The sequence below is a fragment of the Rhododendron vialii genome, chromosome 10a (genome assembly GCF_030253575.1).
Source record: "Rhododendron vialii isolate Sample 1 chromosome 10a, ASM3025357v1".
Lineage (NCBI taxonomy): Eukaryota > Viridiplantae > Streptophyta > Magnoliopsida > Ericales > Ericaceae > Rhododendron > Rhododendron vialii.
The window spans coordinates 27,496,610-27,508,860 of NC_080566.1; the positions used below are offsets into that span (position 1 = coordinate 27,496,610).

A 12,251-nucleotide genomic window follows, 5' to 3' on the forward strand; every position below is an offset into this window, starting at 1 on the left:
GTGCACCTAGCATTGGAGTTAGTGATATTGACTTGGAATTGGTCAAATTCAATTTTGTTTAAGTGTGATGCTCCCCATTCACCATATATGCTGCCACTTTTGTTTTTTCGACTTCAATTCCTCTCTTAAACACCACCATTCCTCTCGTTAACCACTTGATAATATTTTGAAATTGTTCATGACTCATTGTGCTCTACGTGACAGCTTTGTGAGTTGGAACAGTCAACGCTCATGGGTAAACATCTAACCCAATATGCCAGTTTGTAGAAACTTTATTCCATATGTTTATCTTGTAAGCTTAGCTTATATGCATGCTCTCAATCGTATCATTCTCTCTTCCTTTATTGATTTTATGTTTAAGTCTAGTGTCACATTGTTACTTGATGCATGTTATAAGATGTCAACACATACAATATTTTTTACTAAGACTTTATTGTTGGACTTTTAATTGCACTCGTCACAAATTATCTATCTTGAACATGTTTCTAATTTTGTGGTACATGGAAGTGACCATGTGATCACATATTTATGTAGAACCACTATGACTCACGTTGGTAACTTATTTAACCACAAATTATTATTGTCACCAAAATAGTATGTTCTATTACGAATTAAAGCACTCCTTTTGTTAATCTTTTAAAACTCTAATGAAAAAGGTTTCATACGTGGCAAGCGGGAGAATGTTAATTCCATCGTCCGCTAATTCAGAAGTCAAGAGCTGGAACTGTTGAGTTTTTTTTTTTTTTTTTTGAATAAGAGTAGGTCTTAAATGACTTTCACTCAAATACAAGGGATCAAATACGAATTAAGAAAATCACGGGCAAGCGATGAAGACCAGGCTTATTCACCACTTTCATGGTCTCCACTCTCCAAATCACAAATACACTCCATACAAAATCACCAATACACAGTAAGTATGACTAGAGTGGACAATTTTGCCCTTTCATTAACATGACATCGTTCAACCAAAAACCCCATTTTCCCTTCTCTCTCTTTCTCTACTTATACGATTTCATCTCGTCTCTCTAGGGTTTAATCCCCCCCCCCCCCCCCCCCCTTTCCCCCTTCCTCTCATTTGTGCTCCCCATACTCTGAAGACTTGTGCCTACTCCCTCCTTGCGACACCAGACCTTGTTCCCCAATTCCATCCTTCGCATCTGTTTGAATTTTCTACCCCAGAGACACTACCTTGCCTAGGGCTGCAAACGAACCGAGCCACTCGCTCGTAGCTCGGCTCGTTAGTAGCTCGTTCAAGCTCAGCTCAGAAGTTAAACGAACAAGCTCGAGCCGATTTTTTCAGCTCATTTTGTAAATGAGCTGAGCTCGAGCTAGGATAAGCTTGGCTCGAGTCGGCTTGCGAGCCGGGGTATATACACTTAAGTTTAGGATTTTTATTGTTATTTCATAATTTATTCTTTTCGTTTTCAGTTTCCAGTCAACCAAGGGAGGCGAGAGCACATGCACACCAGTACACCCCCGCTCCATAGGAAAATGAAAGATATATACCTTCACAATCAAAATATTTTTGGTTGTATTAGGCCTATGCGAGGATATATATACATTTTTCGTTGGTCCGTTGAGGCTCGTGAACAAGTGATAAGCACCCGATAATACAATTAAGGGTGCGCTAGTTGTCTAGTTTTAGTTACTTCTTTCATTAATTTAGTGGTTTTTAATTGCTTTTGCTCATGAGGTAGCGTAGCCTTATTTTGTAGGAATTTGCCTTTTAACAGGTGTTTTTAAGGCCCAAGGCATGTCAAGAGATGAAGGTGACCCAACGTCTCACAAGGCAAGGAAAAGCAGCGAGCAAGACCAATTGCTGGAGTTAAGCACTTCAGCATCAATGGAAAGTATCATGTTACATCGATGCCGAAGTACTTAGTGACCAGTTCCCTACCTATCTCGGCATCGATGGGAAGTTAAATGTTACATCGATGCCGAGACCTTTAGCAGCAGCTTTAAGCCTTTCTCCATCGATGCTGAGGGCTTTAGGAGGGCGTCTTTGGAGCATCTTGGAGAATATTCTATACGCATACTTGGAGGATATAAAAGCCGTGATGTCACTTTGTAAAAAAGGAGAATAGATTTGATTGCATCATTTTTAGATCTAGATCTAGATTTTGAATTGTTCTTGGTTGTTCTTCATTTTCCAGCTTTGAATCTTTATTTTTCTGTCTTAATTAATTAGTTTTTGCCATTGTCATTTTAATTAAAGTTGTAGCAAATCCTTCGATCTATCATTTAATCCAATTTTCTTCTAGCATTGTTATTTCAATTATGCTAAGTAGATTTTTGCTTGCTCTTATCTCAATAGATATGTGTGAGTAGTTTTCCAAGGTTAGGTCATGGGGTAATTAGCACCTCATGGCTCAAGTAGAATTGCATTTTTTACCATAAAGTTTAAACCTTTGGTTCGAGAATCGATGTGGGGTTCGGGTTTATTTGTCAAATCGCTAAGGTGTTAATCTCCTTAATCACGTGTAGGTAAGAGCATTGCCTACTTACCACACATGATGCTTGGAGCTCTATCGCATGAGGCATTTGTTAAATAAATTCTAAAGTTAGCTTGGTAATCGAACCATCTTATTTTCCGATTTGGGAACCTTATATGTGTATCCTGAACCGCGTAATTGGGTGAGAAATGCATTTAACTCGAGTCGTGAGTGTTTGTAATTCCTAGACCTAACCTGCTTTTTATCTTAGTTTATTCGCTTTTCAATTTAGCCCTTTTTACTTTCCACTACAAACGTAAAACTAAGTTGGTTGTCTTAAAGCCGTAAACCCGAGCTTACATCTACAAATCCAGCAAAGTCGTATTAATTATTCTCGTGGGTACGATCCTGGTCTTCCGGATTATCATGCTTCAACTGACGTATTAAGCCCTATGCTTGGGGCATTATTCCATATATCGGAGTGAACGAAGCATTTTTGGCGCCGTTGTCGGGGATTTCTTATTATGGCTTTTGTGGGCTACCACAGCCCCGGGTGAGATCGGGGCGGCTCGAAAAACATACCGCTCCATCGAATCGGTTTGAAAATTTTTGAAGAGTCGCCACCTGGATTTATGGTTCGCCACCCGAGAAACCGTTTTTGATTTGAAAATTGATTGATTTGAATTGAAAACCAGAGATCATTCGAGGGTTCGGAAGCCATGTTACGAGGGGGAAGGGTTTTACGGCACCCCCTCGCCTGACGCGATGTCGGTCTCTACTAAACATTTATGGAATTTTTCACAGGGATTTTGTTTCATTAAGCATGTAGTAGGTATCCACAGGTATAGCAAATAGAAGGTGTATACTGGTGCTTGTGTACAAGGAGTGATGAAATGATGATGGACACATGCATGATGGCAAAGTAATGTAAACTGCCACTGGATCAACTCTCGAGCGCTCGAGATCACTCTCGAGCGCTTAGGAGTGTTACAGACCAAATCCTGCAGAGTTTGTTAGTCACAAATGAGATGCCAAATAACAGTGTATGCTGGTGCACGTGTATAGGGGGTGATTATGTGATGAAAGACAGCACGATAACAGGAAATGAAACACTGCTCATTGGCTTCACTCTCGAGCGCTCGAGAGCACTCTTGAGCGCTTGGGAGTGTCTGAACCCCACCTGTACATTCTGTTAGTACTGACAAAACATAATGTAAAGACTGCAAAATGAAATACTATTAAGCAGACCACTGGCTCAGCAGAGGACTTGATAGACTGAGATGGGACCTCAAGTTTTCAAGTCATGTATCATTGCCATCGCACAAACCGATCTACAATTTTAAAAGAGCAAATTACACATCCATGCATGCAGAAGCTCAGAAAACATAGAAAACCGGGAAAGTGAAATGCAATGGCATGCATGCACTCCCGAGCGCTTAGGAATGGCTTCGAACGCTTGGGAGTGAGCTGCATGCTAGCTTACTCTCAAATAGAAAATGGCACCTCTTCGTCATGCAAACACCCTTATCTTAATTTTTAACAAGAGAAGATCTTATTTTTAACTTAGGAAAACTTTGTTCTTACTTGAGATTCATAAGAAACATTTCTGTTTTAGAAGAAAATGATCTTCTGTGTCTGCATGCCAGAATAAAACCATTTTATTTAAAAGTGCACTTCACCCCCAGCCTACTGCTTACCAAAATGCCATGCATGGGACTGGAAGCAGTCCCGAGCGCTGTGGAGCACTCTTGAGCGCTCGAGAGTATTTCCAGTAGGGGTTTTGGGAAAACATTATTCGTGGACTCTTTGCTCTTGCTTTTTCACTAAGGTCTCCCAACCATGCACCCAGCATTAAGGACTGGAACAGGCTGAGGGACCCCCCTCAGAAGGGAGAACAGCCTCTTGATTTGAATCAAGGATAGAAATGTTTCTACCTTTGCTTGACACTTTGCTCCTTGGATGGTTGTGAAAGGCGAATGTAGAGATCAGAAACTAAGAGTACTCTGGATTTCTTGCCCTTTTCCTTGATGATTTTGAAAAAGACCTTTGAAGTTGGGAAAGAAGTTTGAGTTTTTAAGACTTTTTCCTTTGAACAAGGGAGAGAAAAGAGGAGGAGTTTAGAGAGAGAGAATTTTCCTCCTCCCCTTCAGCAGAAAAACCAGGTATATATATAGAGCATATAACCCATGGTTTTGAAAAAAAATGATTTTGAAAGAAACCCTCCTTTTTTAAAGAAAGAAATCTTCAGCTGATATCCTCTCTGACTGAGGTTGAGTGTTAACTCACCTCAGCCGGTTCAAAGGGAATACAATGATGGCTTGCATGGATAGTGGGAATCTTTTTCACCCATTGGGCACTGGGAGAGATCTCGAGCGCTCGGGAGTGGTGTCGAGCGCTTGGGATTTCATTCTCAAGCGCTCGAGAGTGAGCCAGGCCAGTGGTTTTGGAAAATAGTTTGGAGCGCTTGGGGCATCTTCCAAGCGCTTGGGAATGATTTTGACCATTTCCTTTTTAAATCCTTTAAGGAGCAACGTCTCAATTGGTACATGGCTTGTTTTGATCCATATTCATCATTGGGGAGTCTCAGGGCCACAAATTAAGGAAATTCGACAAGTCCAAATTGGGGTGTCTACAGCTTTCTTGGAGGTTCGACAAACCACTGTAAGTATCCCACTTTCGTCTAGTAGTAGTAGTTTAGTAGTTTATGTGTTAGTAGTTTGTATTTAGTTTGGTGGATACCTCTAACCTGGTTATACCAAACTTGAGGTGTAACGAAGCCAGGCTAAATATCGAGTTTGTTCTTAGTTAGTGTAGTTAGTTAATTTAGTTAGTTAGCTTAAATTTGATTGCATTGCTTAGCCGAGGTGGTGGCATAACCCCTCGCATATTCTGTTTGCTGAGATGAGGTGGCAGCATAGCCCCTCGTATTTAGTTTGAGTTTTTAAGACTTTTTCCTTTGAACAAGGGAGAGAAAAGAGGAGGAGTTTAGAGAGAGAGAATTTTCCTCCTCCCCTTCAGCAGAAAAACTAGGTATATATATAGAGCATATAACCCATAGTTTTGAAAAAAAATGATTTTGAAAGAAACCCTCCTTTTTTAAAGAAAGAAATCTTCAGTTGATATCCTCTCCGACTGAGGTTGAGTGTTGACTCACCTCAGTCGGTTCAAAGGGAATGCAATGATGGCTTGCATGGATAGTGGGAATCTTTTTCACCCATTGGGCACTGGGAGAGATCTCGAGCACTCGGGAGTGGTGTCGAGCGCTTGGGATTTCATTCTCAAGCACTCGAGAGTGAGCCAGGCCAGTGGTTTTTGGAAAATAGTTTGGAGCGCTTGGGGCATCTTCCAAGCGCTTGGGAATGATTTTGACCATTTCCTTTTTAAATCCTTTAAGGAGCAACGTCTCAATTGGTACATGGCTTGTTTTGATCCATATTCATCATTGGGGAGTCTCAGGGCCACAAATTAAGGAAATTCGACAAGTCCAAATTGGGGTGCCTACAGCTTTCATGGAGGTTCGACAAACCACTGTAAGTATCCCGCTTTCGTCTAGTAGTAGTAGTTTAGTAGTTTATGTGTTAGTAGTTCGTATTTAGTTTGGTGGATACCTCTAACCTGGTTATACCAAACTTGAGGTGTAACGAAGCCAGGCTAAACATCGAGTTTGTTCTTAGTTAGTGTAGTTAGTTAATTTAGTTAGTTAGCTTAAATTTGATTGCATTGCTTAGCCGAGGTGGTGGCATAACCCCTCGCATATTCTGTTTGCTGAGATGAGGTGGCAGCATAGCCCCTCTAGGCTGGTAGTTTGTTGGTAGTTTGTTAGTATTTGTGCTAGTTTATGCCTGTTTATCGGAGTCCAATTTCCAATCGGCTTCATCGTTCTTCTTCACCGCGAAGAATCCGTAGCATTGCCAGGGCATATCCTGCCCACTCTCCACCTCACAAATTAAATCGCAATCGCAAAGGCCCAATGGCCGAAGAAGTTCCAGTTCGTACTCTACGTGATTATCTGAATCCAGAACGGGCTCCTCAAGTATCTCCTATCGTTATTCCGACTCCAACTGCTGGGAATACGTTTGAATTCAAAGCTGAGTATCTTCAGATAATTCCAAAATTTCGGGGGCGAGAACTGGAGGATCCTTATTTGCATATCCGGGAATTTAAGAATATTCTACATTCTTTCGTTACAGTTCCAGGGCAACTTGATCAAGCTCGCTTGAAGTTATTCCCATTCACTCTCAAGGACAAGGAGAAACAATGGTTCAATTCTTTGAAGCCTCGATCTTTGCGTAACTGGGGAGAAGTCCAGGATGCTTTCACCACTAAATTCTTTCCAGCTAGCTGGATGAAGTTACTTATCGATCAGATTCAATGTCTCAAGCAAATGGATGGAGAGACTTACCACAAGTATTGGGAGCGATACAAGGACTTGCTTATGTCGGTTCCTCATCACAACCTTCCGTTGTATCTCAGAGTCAACTATTTCTACACAGGGTGTTCTCAAGAGAGCAAACAGCTTTTGGATACTATGGGTGGAGGTGATTTTATGGGGAAGACACCGGAGGATGCTTGGGATTACTATGAGTCACTAGCTGAGAATACCCAGTCTTGGCAGTTTGCAGATCCAGGAGATAGAGCAATGTACAATCAAGGTCCTACAGGTTCAGGAAAATTCTCTATTGCGGAGCTTACAGCTTTTGAAACTCGATTGGAGGAGATTGCTCGAAAACTTGATAAGTTGGAATTAAAGAGTGCTCAATCTCAAGAAGTAAAGTAGTGCGCCAAGTGGAGGAAATTTGTGTTATTTGTGAGATCGTGGGCCATTCTACCGAGACGTGCCCCAACATTCTTGCTCTTAAGAACGTGATTAATGGGATTGCTCCAGAAGAAGTACATGTAGTACAACATTTTGACCCTTATTCTCAATCTTATAATCCGGGGACAAGGCAACATCTAGCTTTCCGTTGGAATCAATCTAATGAAGGGAGTTCTTCTCAAGTTCCACCACTTGCTCCACAACTACCTTGGAAGCAACCTCATAATGCTTTCCGTTTCCCTCAAGCTCAAGGTCCGCCAAGATTTGCCCCTTCTGCTCCGTTCCCACATGCAAACCAATTCCAGCAGCCACCTGCCCAGTTCCAACAACCATCACCAAAGCTTTCTTGGGAAGATCAATTCAGTGCTCTTTTGCAAGGTCAAATTGCTATCAATGAGCAACAAACTCAGATGATGAATGATATCAAAAACTAGTTGGGGAAGTTGACAACTACGGTGGGTTTGTTACAACAAGAGAAGGGGAAGTTTTCTACTCAACCTCTACCTAATCCGCAACCGAATCCTAATTCGTCTTCTTAAGGTCTTCACTTTGCTAGCTCTTCGGTGACTTTCCCTGAGTAAGCAAAGGCTATTATTTCTCTTCGAAGTGGCAAAACGGTGGATAATCAAGTGGTGATGCCTTCGAAACCAACTTTATTGCCTTCTCCTATTGAAAGTTCAAGTCCAACATCGACCCTTGGGGAATCTCCCAAGGGGGCAAGCAAGGAGGTTTCAGAAGGAGAGGGTAAAGGCAAGAACAAGGAAAATGTATTGGAACCTCAAGTTATTCCAACACCGGCACCATTTCCTAATCGTTTGAAGGCTTTGGCAAAACCAAACTACAATGCGGAGTTGCATGAATTATTCAATCAAGTAAAGATCAACATTCCCCTCATGGATGCAGTCAAGCAAATTCCCTCGTATGCCAAGTTTCTTAAGGATTTGTGTACTCGGAAGCGCAAGCTTAATGTTCAAAAGAAGATATTCCTTACTGAGCAAGTGAGTTCTATCATTCAGACGAATATCGCTCCAAAGTACAAGGATCCCGGGAGCCCAACTATCGCTGTCACAATTGGAGAGAAGAGTATCGAACAAGCCTTACTTGATCTTGGGGCCAGTGTTAATCTACTTCCGTACTCTGTTTATCAAGAACTTGGGTTGGGAGAGATGAAACCTACTCGTGTTACCCTTCAGTTGGCCGATCGAAGTGTTCGTGTACCAAAAGGGGTAGTGGAAGATGTTCTAGTGCAAGTTGATCAGTTTGTCTATCCAGTGGATTTTGTGATTCTCGATACAAACCCGACCAACTCTTCTGCTGCTTCGACTCCAGTGATTCTTGGAAGACACTACAACAAAAAAGGTCAAAGACGAGGAAAAATTTTTGTCGGCAATTACATGATTTTCATCTCCAAATTGATTGCCGACGAAAAATTTCGTCGTCCCCGTTCGTCGTTTTATGTTGGTCGAGAAAGGCCCCTGACGACGATTTTTTTTTTTTGTCGGCCTTTTTTGGTTTTGGCGAGGAATTTTTTCGTCGTCTATTTCGATTTTGGGCGACGAAAAAGTTTTGTCGGCATTGGTTTTTTTTGGCGAGGAAATTTTTCGTCGGCCATTGTGTTTGCAGCGAAAAAAAATTTTCACCCTTAAGCTCACTATTTTTGCTCCCAGTGGATTTCGAACTCATGACCTCGCACCTACAACACCCAAGCCCTTACCACTACACCAACACAACATCTATTACTAGAAGACTAATATTTATTATATATACTATTTCTGATTCGTTTTTTTTTTTTTCCGAAACCACCACCACCACCACGATGCCACCACTACCACCACCGCCACCACTATACCATTACCACCACCAGCACAATCACCACTCCACCGCCACCACCACCACTCCACCACCACCACTCCACCACCACCACCACAATCACCATTCCACCACCATCACCACACCAACAATCACCGCAACCACCACATCACCACTACACCACCACCACCACCATTCCTACAACTCCACCCAGGCCACCCACCATGCCGCCACCATCGCCAATGGATAACTATCGAAAATTTTAAACTAAACTATGTATAATATATATTACTTTTTTATGATTAAATTTTAAACTAAACTATATATGTATATTTTATTTAATATGTATATTTCTATTTATTTTTTATGCTAAATAATATATAAAAAATTAAAAATTAAAAAATAATCAGCCAAAAAATTCGGTCAACGCCGACGAATTCTAAATTTTCATCGCTAGAAGCTAACCTTTGTCGACGAAATTTTTTTACTCGCTAAATAGCTCCCCTATGACGACGAATTTTGAATTCTTGCTAAAAAGCTGCCCTATGATGACGAATTTGGGATTTTCTCGCCAAAAATTTGCATTTGACGATGAAATTTGAAATTTTCTCGCCAAAAATTTGCATTTGACGACGAAAATAATTTCGTCGCCAAAAACTAAGCCTTCGACGACGAAATTTTTTTTCCTAGCCAATAGCCCTCCTTTGGCGACGAAAATAAATTTCGTCGCTAATTTTCGTCGCCGTAGACCAACTTTGTTGTAGTGAGACCCTTTTTAGCCACAGCGGATGCAGTTATCAACTGTCGAAATGGACTTCTCAATATGACCTTCGGTAACATGAAGATGGAGGTCAATGTTTTTCATGTGGGCAGTCAAATGGGAGATGACGAGAACGTGAATGAAGTGAGCCTTATTGATACTCTAGTAGAAGAACACGTGGATGAGTTACTCTATAGTGATCCTTTGGAAGTTGCTCTTACGGCCGAGGAGGCCGAATTTCTCCAATCTTCCGAAGTGAGGTATTTGCATGCGTTGCTCAATGTGGAGGATGAAGTCATGACCTTTTGGACTCCAAAATTTGAAGAATTTAAAGAACTACCCCCAATAGAGAAGAAGGTTCTTCTCTCTCTTGTGGATGCCCCGCTATATGATGATCCGGGGGGAGAACACCTCACCGCTAAAATTGTCTCTTTCGATCTCTCGTATCTTGATTCTTCCCTGGAGGAATTACTCCTTGCTCACGAAATGAACATGCTTGAAACGTCGAACATCTACTATGAAGATCCATTGGAAAAACCTTTCACCGCTAAGGAAATGGATGCCGAAGTGGATTACTTGTATTCGTTGTTGGCTAAGCAAGATGCTTTTGGACCAATCTTTGAAGAGTTAGAGCCCATGGAAGCCACAACTATCCCTTCGAGTTCTCCATGCTTTGATCCTCTCACCGTTAAAGAAATAAATAGCGAGGTAGATTTCTCACACTCTTTGTTAAAAAAGCAAGATGCATGTGAGCCTATTCTTGAGAAGTTACCAATCATAGAACCAATTGATTTTCTTGGTGTTGACAATTTTCTTGTGGTTTATCATCCTTATATTGTAGATTTGGTCACCAAATTAAAAATTGATTCTGTTTGGGCTATGCACTTGGTGGAACTTAAGTTTTTGAAACGAATTCAGCAATTGCTTTACTTAAAGTATCTTATCTTGTGGCATGGTCTAGTTCAATTTTTGGCATAGAGTGTAGCATGGGATGTTATGTTTATTATATTAGCTCTTAATGGCATAATAACTATTCGAAACCATCATGTGGATGAACATATTTTCTCTCTCTTTCACTCATTGTCACACTCTTTTTCTCTCTCTCATTTCTTTTTCACTTTCAACAGTCTAGTATAGCCACCCATTTCTTGCCCCACCGGTAAGGGATGGGAAGAAAAGTATGACTCGTGTGATCACGTGATGATCGGGTGGTGCATTGCATTTCATTCTGTTTTGCACGTTTTTAATTGTTTTGTGTGTTTTCTTCGTATTTTCTTTACCTTCTGTCTTTTAAGTTTTGTTTAGCTTGAAGCTGGATAACACGAGCCGGTGGTTCTAATGTCAATTGTTTTGTGGAAAGTCGTTCTTTTAAGTCTTCTGCAGGGTTTATTTGCTACCACACTAGCCTTGGTAGTTTGGGTCTAAAGCCGGGGTGAGTGAGGCGTTCAGGAGCCCTAAGCATGGGTGTGGCTATGAGCCGCGGTTGTTAGTCCGATAAAGCTTTGGATATGGCCCAGTGTGACTAGCTATGGTTCCGAGTTGGCAGAACCGAAGGAGCAAACCCTGGAAGCATCTAATTTAGCTGGGGCAAGACATTGACATCAAATCCTCCAACTTGGTCGAGGTATTTAGGGGTTGACATTCCCCTTGGATGGTACATTCGCACACTCTTTCTCTCTTCGTTGTGTTCTTAATGCTATGAGGGCATAACATCGCTTTAAGTTGGGGGGAGGGGTTAGCTTATGTGCCATTCATTTTCATTTTTGTGAAAATTCAAAAACTTTGAAAATTTAAAAATCCAAAAAAATGAGAAAATAGAAAATTCTCAAAAATAAATAAAAGCTTTTTACTTGCAATTCTTCCTTTTTGTCACGATTTTTTGTTCTTTTTCATGACTTGTTGCATGCTCAATAATTGTTAGTTGGTGTCATGCCCTCTATTTTTAACATAATACTAATAATAACTTTTAAAGAGAAAACCACTGCGGTATACTTATAATAACCCAAAAGACTTTCTCATATTCATTTATAGAGTACAATCAAGTTCAAAAGATCACAACAATGGCACTTTGGCCCCAAAGTTTCAAAGTTTAGACAAGGATAAATTAAATAATTACAATACTTCTAAACCGAGGATTTGAATGAAAACTACAATTTATGTCTTCCCAAAAGAGTTTACAAATGATATTTGAGTTGTTTCCTTGATGTTCACTTTCAAAAGGATAAGATAATATGCACGCCAAGTACTCCATGCTAATGCTCTTGAGTTGAACCTGAAAGAATGATAGGTTTGAGCAAAACACATGCCCAGTAGGAAAATCTCTACAAACTTTATATGCCATGAGAAGATTTGAACATAAAAGAATGACATCGGAGACAATGAAAGATGATGCAACTAACACAACGTCTTGAAGGGAACTCCGAATTAAAGGGGC

At 40.8% G+C, this 12,251-nt stretch overlaps 1 protein-coding gene across 1 annotated transcript in view; it reads right to left on the reverse strand.

Moving 5' to 3' along the window:
- Positions 1-12,251, reverse strand: part of LOC131303774 (uncharacterized) — a 47,704-nt gene that overhangs the window by 7,871 nt on the left and 27,582 nt on the right. The window lies entirely within an intron of this gene.